This window comes from Anopheles funestus, chromosome 3RL (assembly GCF_943734845.2).
Source record: "Anopheles funestus chromosome 3RL, idAnoFuneDA-416_04, whole genome shotgun sequence".
In the NCBI taxonomy this organism is placed as follows: domain Eukaryota; kingdom Metazoa; phylum Arthropoda; class Insecta; order Diptera; family Culicidae; genus Anopheles; species Anopheles funestus.
In genome coordinates this window covers 72596170-72607000 of record NC_064599.1, presented here as the reverse complement: position 1 = coordinate 72607000, position 10831 = coordinate 72596170, and the positions used below count along the sequence as shown (strand labels likewise).

The following is a 10831-nucleotide window of genomic DNA, read 5'->3' as shown; positions in this document are numbered from 1 at the left end:
CCAATTTCATGTTTTTTTTTCTTCTAATTTGTTTGTTGTTTTATTGCCTTCCTATTGCCTCTATTTTCCTAAAAGATTTTCATATCGAATTAAAAAAGTACTTACTTATTTTCTGCTTTATTTGATTGATTTTATGTTTTCTCATTTCTTATTTGCATTTTCTCATATATTTAGTTTTGTGTCAATTTATTAAATTATTTTATTTCTTATATTATTTTTTTACTCATTACTTACTCATTACTCATTACATTACTCATTACTCAATAAACATGAAATATATTTTTTTACATTACATTATTTTTTTTTAATAAACTTCTACTAACTGGTCATACGAGTATTAAAGTTATTCTTTAAATAAATGATATCCTTCATCCATTGCGTATTCTCATTCCCTATTCGTTGCTTTCTATAGGCAGTTTTATCAAACCTTAACATAGAATTTGTCGACGATGAGTGACTTGAGCGCCAATAACGAAAATAATGCAAATGTAAGCAAGTAAATGCACAGAACAAAAAACCAAATTGTTAACCCACTGTTTCACCGTCCGCCTCAAGCTGTTATCGAATTCTCGTCCTGTACGATTCGGGAAGAATGGCACGATGAAAAAGGTGTTTCCAACATATAATTATCTTCACCCGTGAGTCTCGCGCATAGCAGCCAGTTTCCAAGGGAAATTTCGATGGGAGGAAATCGTCACACCTTTTTGGGGTGTTTCTTCTTACTTGCCGTACCACACCGAACGGGTTCCACAGCCGGGTCCGATGACGAACCGGTGAGGATAATCATGATGGTGGCTTACATTGCTAGCTCGAAAATCACTGCCAAGCACTGCTGCTACTGTTTGGAATGTTGCTGGCCCTGCTGCGAGAGGCGGTACGGGGCGAGAGGCGATCGGGGCAGGGAATCTGCTGGGAATGATTGCGCCAGTGCGCCAGTGAGTGGTACGGTTCGAAGACCACAGTCAATCTCATCCCATCATCGACAATTCATCTATCCATCCATCGCTCGGTCCATCACTTTTAAATGTTTGAGTTTAAAACCGATTAATAAGCACCTTCCAGGATGTTTCTTCTATGTCCCTTCTACTGTTCCCTTTGTCCCATCTTCCCAACCCCTTCACTCCCCTTCGCACGATGATCGGCCCGTCCTCCCCGCGCTTCGGAACCCGTTCGCTACCACAATGGGTCTGTTTGAGTGCGAGTATAATGGAAGCTACAATTATGCGCTACCGTATGATTTGTGCAATTGTGCTGGCACTGGCCAAGGGGAAAATAAATAAATAAAATTGGAAACGGCAATTTTGTATGTAGTGCAAGAAAAGCGGTACTACAATGCGGGAGAAATAACCTCACTCCTCCGCCCTGGGTTAGATTTTGGGATGTGAAATTAGTTGACCGGTCGGAGCTGGGGCCCGATTGTACTGTGAATGGAATATTATGAAAGGTTAATAATATGTTGATTTATTCGTATTTTTTTCTCCTTTCTTTAATCTTTTCCTTCAATCGTTGTTTAAGCGTTTGGACTGTTTTTTTTTGTGTTGCTGAACATATTATTTTTGACGAAGTGATGCAAACTATCTTTCTACGTGAAGATGGCTCAAAATTTTGCTTTGCACAATGGTGTTTGTTTGCTATTGTTGTTAGGTGAAAGAATGTTTCGACTTCTGGTCTTGAAGATACATGTTTTTATTTCTTCTTCAGTTACTGTTCTGAGCTGGTGGAGCTGGTGGAAGTTTCGATCTGTTAGACAACGTTTTTTGAAGTTATTCTTTTATTATTTGCCGACAGAAAAGGATGCGTCACAGCAATAATATTAGTAATGAAAAGGTCAATAAAGAACGTAGCGCCTGGGTGTAGGCAGTAATGTAGGAATGCTATAAATCTTATAGTAAGATAAGTCATGGGAAGGGATAGGGAAATTATGGGAAAATTATAGTCAAGATAGCATTAGTAGTCTCATTATTCATGTAGGGTAGAAAAGGTATATTTTTGATTATTTTATTTTAAGATTACATTTGGTAGTTTTGATGAGTTTTGCACCGGTTCTGCAGCCCAGTTTAAAATTGAACAATTGCATTTTTTCTTAAATTGTATGTCATTTTGTAATATTAACGACTTTTTACTGTTCAATATGGCACAACTTCTTCAATAATTTATAACACCTTTTTAGTTGGGTACACGACGTCCAACAACGTGGTAAACCACGGGTGCGACTCTCTACTGTTGGACGCTTGATCTTTATTGTTGTTGTATGTTTTCTCATATTCAATCATAGTGCCATTTTTTGATTTAAAATAAAGGAGAGGAGAAATAAAAATTGAAATAAAAGCATAGTTCCTTGCTAAAATGTTTCAGTGATCTGTCATATCATGCATGGAATCTCATTTGGCCGGCTCTATCTTAGCAACAACTTCTAGTATCCTTGGGACGATGCTCTATCATTAATGATTTTGATACTTTTATTCATTAAAATAAAATTGATATTTAATCTGAATGCTATCAAACTACTCCTAGCTGTAAAATTGTGCATTTTAAGCGTTGTTAATACCTTCTCATGCTTAATATCTTTTATCCTTAGCTTTAAGCAATGTCTATCCTATTCTATAACCAATACATGTACCAATCATTAAATTGTCTACTAAATTATTATCTAGCCATAACTATTCTGCTATAAAATTTAATATTGCTTTAGTCGCCACAGCCTAATGGCTGTATTTCTATTTAGAGAAACTAACTCTAGACATTACCAAAGTAGGAAGCAGTAATGAAGAGTACAACTGTGAATTCAAGTTTCACTCAACACTAAACAAAATTACTTAGCACTTTTAGTACTTATTTAGTACATGTTCGAAAATGGTACTGCAGCTACTTTAGTTACAAACAAATGGAATTCTAACGCCTCCAGCAATAATGTTTGACTTCGCGCTAATGGAAATAACATTCAAGCCGAGACGGAATCGGATGGCTGAACCGGTAAGACAATCGTCCTGATCAGCCAGCCAGTATGCTGGACCAGAGTGCCTTCCGGCACGGCCCTAAAACTGTCGCCGAATAAATTGAACACCCGAGCCTGGTTACCTGGTCGGGAATCGATTTACGAGCGCACTGTTGTTTGTTTGTTTGTACTCTCACCAATGGTGCGCATTGTGTCATAACCTGGTAGCAAAACCCCAGCATACACACACACACGCACATACCTTTGCCATTGTGTCGGAGGGGTTTTGTGCCATTGGTTTTTGCTGTTTGTTGTGTGTGCAGCAAATCTAATTTGGCTGCATACCATAAACAAACATTTTATGCACAGATTTGCCTTCCCGATATGCATCCCGATGAAATAAAGCTAACAAACGCATAAAACAAACCTTCTCCTCCCTTCCTCCCATCTAACCCCCGGTCTTCCATCCTCCTTTCCACCAAAAACCTCGGTCAAACCTACAATTGCATTTACATACCGATGCCTATTTGCGTTTGCAGTGGCACAGATAATACGGTCGCCATAGTAGTTATCGATCGAGCCTGTGGACGGTGTGAGTTTAAAATTTATTACTTGCCCACGAACACCTTCAACTGTTGGCGTGTTGGCCCACAGCACTGTGTCACTGTCGGGGTTCCGGGGCAGCACACGAACACGAAGGACACCTAGCGTTTGGTGTAGCATCGAAGCGATCCGCTCACGAGCTCGTGCTCCTTGCACGGGAGCCTAACATTTTGAGGATCAATCTACCCCCCGGGTGGAGGAGAAGACTTGTACTAGAGGGTCGTCCTGGGAATGGTGCGGGAATAATAATTGCCCGTGCGTATGTTTGTTTTCATCCCGAATATGCGTTCGTCGCCAACATCGGCCTGCAGTGTGGCAGTTAAGTTTTATTGTTCCCCCCGCCCTTCCAAAAAAAGGTGAGTTCATTGCAGCCTATCTATTGCCACCGTTTGAAGAATGCAGCCAAAAGACAAAAAAAGGTCTCCGATTGTGGATAGTAAATGCGCCCGAACGGGAACCATATTTTGCATATCATAAAGTAATTTCACCATCGCCTATAGCGGCACTAGGAATAAGCATAAGGTAAGGGATGTAAATTGGGTGAAGGTAGTTCGGTTATACAGGACAGCATCTCTATCTCGTCGAATGGGTAGAATTCCATCGTCTTACCATCCCCGAATGCCAAACATGACAGAAAAACTATGACACAGAAGCAAACGGGTACCTGTTATTACCTGATATTATTGCGCTTCAGTGTGTGATCCTTGTCTGTGACTTCTTCAGGTTGGGCTTCATTACCCTGCAAGAAATTCCTTCCAAACAGCAACGCACACACAAACGGAGCGGAATTGTTTGTTTAGGCTGTGCGGGAATGTGGGCGATACCGTGATCGGTGCGAAACAATGCGGACAACCTTTGTGTGAAGTTAACTTTCTAATTTGCCTGTAACGCCCCATTTCTACAGGCTGGACGATGGAGCTCTGTGGCGGCAGATTGAAGGAGTATTTCTGTGGGTTGTAACCTGTGAGGCTACGTGGAATAAGACGCTCTTGACCAGTGGTCAGCCTTCTTTTGGCCTGAGGTATCTAAAACTTGATTGTGATCATCGTTCGAATGTGACATAATGGAAAAGTCAAATAGAATTGAAATGTGGGTAACGTTTGATGCTGATCTTGGGATGCAGGGAACGATCAGGCTAAATGCTTGGAATTTCCCGGATTATGTGGTTTTTCGACGCTAGAACTGTGGTTGTCGTGTAGCTTGCTTCTCTAACAATGATTATCAAGTCTGTGGAAACAAAAAATCAAACTCCACTCCTTTCGACGTATAGAATATTGGTCGATCAATTTCAAGAGGATCACGCGAGGATCATGTGTGTACGGTAAATACTTCCAATAAAGAGCATGACTTGCAATGCTAACATGTTTGAATGATGAAAATCACTAACTACTTCTTAAGTATATTTTTCAGATTTGTTATTTCGGACGATTTAATACGAACGAATATCTATCTAATCATTCATCGTCTAGCTAAAAGATCTTATGTTCCTGGACCATAATAACTAAGTATTACTATACGATAAAAGCTTAGTATAGCAATGCCTCCATTTTTGTACAAATTTCTCAATTCAGAGGACATTTGACGTGTACTGGTGGAAATATTTTCCATTCAAATTATAATAAGAGATCACTACGCGCTTTAAACGATAAATGATTAAAAAACATAAAAAATCTCCGTCCTATTCTTGATGTGTTTAGCTGGATATCTCGGGACTCTGGCGTTGGATGCAAATGTCTATTACCGCATTTTCAAGATATATTCTAAGTTCAAAAGGATCGAGTCCTAATTGTCTGGAATCCATTTAGTTCAAAGAGTATGTTCTAAGTAAACATTCCTGTATATGATGCTTATGACGAAAAACTCGTCTAAGTCTTAATGACAGGTTAGATATCATTTACTTCCCATGGATGTGTAGAGGCCATAGATTCTGGTGAACTGTCTGACTATTTGAGCAGAAGGATCTCAACCATATTCTCGTTGAAAACTCTTCAATGAATACTAAAAGGCTAAAGATGTTATAAAATTGGCACTCCTCAAGGAAAATAGATCAATTTTTAAGTCAGATTTAACCAGGATTTCTATTAAGTTTGCATGTTTTTTATGAATTGTTAGTAATATCACTTCTCGGTCTAAAGGTTAAGATCAAAGTGTATGATTGTTAGTAACATTTCTGGGTCAGCTTCCACACTCAATATTTCAATATGACAATCTATCGGTTGAATGACAAATACTTGTCCAATGTAAAAGGGTTTCACACTCTCATTCAGTGTCCGCACCAGCTAAACCCATCTTGTTCATCGAACTATTACCAATTGATCTCTTTAATCTGGTCGTTTTGTTCACACCCGCAAAAAAAGGATGCATTTTCCTAACGTGCACGAGCCGCACAAAGGCTCCCGGTTTGTGCCGGGAGTGGAAGATGTGTGCAAAAGAAGTGTCATAATCCGCTTTTCCCGATTTGCATTCAATTCATTCAGCGCGGCGGTACCACAGGACACAGAAAATCCTTCCCAAATTGGGAATCGGGCGGGTTCTTATCGTAGCTTCAATGACTTTGGCCGGTGGTCAGTTTAAGCCGACCGCAGAGCGTAAATGATTTTTGCCACAAAAATGTATGCCCCGTTCCATTTCATAATGGCCGGCGAACGAGTTTTGGCACCTGATTTTGCTTTTGCGAATCGAAACCAGGGAAAGGTGACGACGTTAAATCGGATTAGCTGGTGCGGGCGGCAAGCCGACCAGTGCTCTAACCAGGTAGTCGTGTGCGAGCACGTTTTGCATACGGTACGGTGGTAGTGGTGGACTTAAGAGAGACAGGATTATTGGCTTTCTTTACGCGGCGTGCATGCTAATTGTGGACATCAATCAGAAACAGGCCCGTTGGGTTTGGTTGTGCGGCGTGAGGCAACTAAATTTGACTTCTATTTAGCGGTCGTTGTTGTGCACGGAGCAATAAATATGATTGGCTTTTTGACACAATCATTCTAAGGCATCAAAAGCAGACACTGCAATGGTTTGCTGTGAGCTTTTCAACCGAACAAAGGAAGCTTGTTAATCGGGAATGAATGGCGATCGTGTGATGGTGCAGTGTCATATCTTATGATTATGCTTAATCAGTTTTTTTTACATTGACTTTTACTAAAAGTCAAGAACATGGAATTCTGGAGATCTAAAGATTGTTTGTCAATAACGGTTTGATTTTTTTCCTGTTTTCATTAGAACTAATTTCAGTTCAACACATTATAACTTCAAGAAATTAGAATATGTTTGCTAAGTTTTTTACTCTTTAGATCGTTCTTTAGATCGACTAAAATGGAAGGAACTTCCAGAACTTTTGGGAAATTTGTTAGATTTTGTAAAAGTTTTCTGGTAGTTCTTAACCACCTGAGTAACTTGCCCCATTGCTTTGTCGTTGAATGAGATAATCTTACTGATGATAGAACACTCTCATTCTCTGAGAGATCTCAATGATTCTCACTGAGCTTGATACCGTATTTTAGGGTAAGTGTCGCAAGTATGATAGTAAATGTTACTATAAAATCCATCTCAATACCCATCTTCCTTCTTATTCGATTGTCTGGAACGCGACGTAGATACGAAGTAGTCGACATTTGACAGATTAAAATGGATTAAGTGAATAGTGTTCCATCGCCATCTACATTTTAATTGCCTAAACTGACTGTCGTAGCAAATCCTAAACAATAATGAGTTTGGTATAAAAAATACTAAAAAGTAGGATTTCGAATATGAATGAATACTTTTACTATAAAGCTATCAAAAGAATTCCATGACAGAAATGTAGTACTTATCTACTTAGGTATCGTATTCTTTTTGCATCTGTGTAAATATAAGGAGTTGTAAAAGCAAAATCACTGTGTGAGGAGGTAATTTGATTAAAATTTTGTATTCTAATGAAAGACAAAATCGAACACAATTGTGATCGCGCTATTTCATATTTTTGAAAACATTTCTTTTGCACACAATGGGCCCATTAAATCGGAACCGGGTTTGATCCATAAAAGGGAGCGAGAGAAAGACAGAGAGAGAGAGAGAGAGAATAAAAAACGAACACAATAAATTACTGGATTACGCGTGATTTATCTCACCTGGACAGTCGAATCGATGGGTGGTTAATTTATTTGCCATAAATTATGGCTATGATTTGTGGTGGCGATAGTGGGTGAATTTATGGGTGCATTCGGTTGCTTTTTGTTATTCACGTTGGCGCTTGTGCTACTAACGGTTAGCTTTATTCAATATATTTTGCAACTTTAACCCGATTTCTAAGCGATTTTATTTTAAAAAAGGAAAACAACATCAATTTTCTAGATTGAAACTGGTAGATGATCTTTCAATTGCTTCCCAACACCGATACCGTTCATCAATACCTATGATTTAGAAAATTAACTAAATTGCAGAAGACAACTGCAAGAAACATCATATGGCAAATACCATTCAAAAAAATACTCTCCAAGTCCACATAGCATGCTTCCGTTCGATATTTTCACGGCTCTTTACGCTTTAATAGAGCCAATTCCTTGCATCGAATCGTATTAGGCATAAGAGAATTACAACAACAAAAAAATAAGCCCGAAAGCTGCGGGAGGATGGAATATGATTTACAGATGATTTTGCGATAGAAACATATGGAGGATGTGGTCCGTCCTCTATTGTGGATGTTTGCAAACCCGCTTTAATTGACTCCTGTTTGAAGAGGGCATTTTGGAGGGCTTCTTTTTGCCCAAAAAAAGCCGCCAAAGAATGGGATATTGTTTGTTGATTTTTTTTTGCACGCACTCTCCCCCTCTCTCCCTCTCTTTCTCTTTTTATCCATGTCTTCGTTTCAAACCTCGTTTATCAGTTCTGCTTCAGAGTCATCAGCTCCCTGCAGATGGATTCGATATAAATCTAATCTTTTGCAATAGATCGTAGTTCCATGCAAACAACGGAAGTTGCACTGGAGAGAGAGGTAAAAAAATTAGCTCGATTTTGAAGGGAGGTTAGTGAGGGCCCTCTTCAGCTAATGCCACTTCACACATGCCCCAGTTGTAATGCGTGTTTTTTGGCAAAAGAAAAGCGAAAAAGCACCGTGCGGTATGGAGAAGAAATTAAACCAAGAAGCAGATAATCATTTCGTTATTGATCAATTTGGATACGCACGGCTGACGGATCGATCTTTCGGGGGATGTTTTTTTGTTGGTACTTGGTAAAAAATTTGGTATGGTCCACCGATTTAGGTCGTACATCCGGTCGGAAATTGTGAGTGAACAATGTGTGAAGGGTGTGGTAATGATTATACTATTAATTGCTTGTTTGAAGAGCTCTGCATCCGAAAGGAGCTTATGGCAGCAGGAGTTTATAAAGCGAAGTATGTTTTGGAATTTATATGAAAACTTTGTTTGCTCTGTTATGGTAAATAATTAAAGCTATAAAAAGTGATGATTGGTTTTTAGAGCAGGAATAGTGAAGTCTCATCTACTATTTTATATTATTTTATTGTTTTAATAAGAGGACTAAGGAAACTCTCAATGGTTTGTTGCTTACCTGAAAAATGTACTTACTAATGTACTTACTAAGAATAGATATTGAAGATATTTTTGATAAAAATTAAACAATAGATTGCTTATCATTATTGGTAACTTAATCTGTACTATTATAGATTATTTTAGATTATGGTTTTTTTCATCGATTATTATGGATTGATTATAGTTATAGCAACTTTTAACAACTATAGGCAAACTTTTATTTTCAATTTAATTCGTTCAATATTTTACACTTTCAATGGTGAACTATTACATTTAAAATGTTGTTAAAATGTTCTTTATGGTGTAAATTACAACATTTGTTTGTTAAATATTATTCGTTTTTGAATGCAAAATATTTTTCAACATTAACATTAAGATTTTTGAAATCTTTTTTTTAAGGTTTTATACCACATAAATATTTTTTTTGAACAAACACCGTTTCATAATATTACATTAAGCATGAAATATATTTTCCAACTCCATCTTTACTAAAACTCAAATTATTTAAAAGTCTTTTATTGTTTGAAAGTAAACCGAAAATTGCTCATAAAATTGTATTCCTTTGTGTGAATGGTATTATTAAACATTTTTAAAAGCTCCCAAACCAACAACCAGAAAAATGTGCAATATATCACCATTCTTATTACTTACAAATACTCGCTTTCACCAATCCTAATAACCATATGTACCGTTTGTGAGGCTCGTAAATGGAAAACAATCTAAAAGGTACTGCTCAAGAAGCTGAATCGATCTTTGTGTAGAAAACCGATTGTGATTGCTGCCACTACGGCAAAAATGGCAAAAAAGAAGCTTTCGGTTTTGTGCGTTTATGAGCGTGCAAGTAAAGAGTTGTTTTGTTAATTAGGGAGGTGTTAAAGTGAGGAAACAGTAAAGGAGAAAGGTTTTTGCCTCTAGTTGGGAATGGCGAGAAAGTATGGCAATAAAAATGTAACAAACTCTACAACCCAAAACGGAACACTTTATTGGTTTACTACGGTGACAGTTCACAATGGTTTGTGAATTCCGATACCGGTACCGATATATGTATGCTTCCACCCCACCATTCCCAGATACACAATACCAGGGTTGGTAGCGTTTGGCAAACAATCGTAAATTAGAGTTCAAAGCCTAAGCCTAGCAGCCACCTTCCACCAGCAGTAGGGTGTGTATGTGTGTGGGCAATTGTGGGCGATCGTATAACAATTCAACCAGAACAATTCATTCCATGTTTGTTTTTCCACTGTCACATTTCGCATGCGCTTATTGTACATTGTGCGTGACACTATAAAAGATGAGAAGAAAAAAATGCAGCACACAACACGAAAAAAAAAACCAGGCAAACAATGGTGTAGGTTGTAGAATAAACGAAAAAAAGCGAAAGCAAAACATATCACCACAAAAAATAGCAAATAAAAAAAGCTAATAAAAAAGCTAAACATAAAACTGATCCGCCGTATATTACTGCTGGGTCGCACAAAAAGAGCTAATCGAGTATGTAGTAGGCAATGCAGTGGCAATTGTCATCTTTTGCTGGGGCGAGGGAATAAAGTAACAGGATCGATTTCGATACACTCATAGGGTCACCATGGTAACGACAGGTAGCGTTGCGATTAGAAGGTAACCAGAAAATTGAAATGAGAGAAAAAAAGCTTTTAATAAAAAAATCAAGACCCTATACCGGTGATGGAATGCCATTGTTTGCTTTTGCTGCCAGGATGGTAGAAATTTCCATGGCAAGAAATATCGAATGGTTAAGAATACACGATCA

The 10831-nt window shown here is 38.2% G+C and overlaps 1 protein-coding gene across 3 annotated transcripts in view; it reads left to right on the top strand.

Annotated features, from left to right (window-relative positions):
• LOC125768480 (single-stranded DNA-binding protein 3) overlaps positions 1–10831 on the top strand; it is a 447182-nt gene that overhangs the window by 88599 nt on the left and 347752 nt on the right. The window lies entirely within an intron of this gene.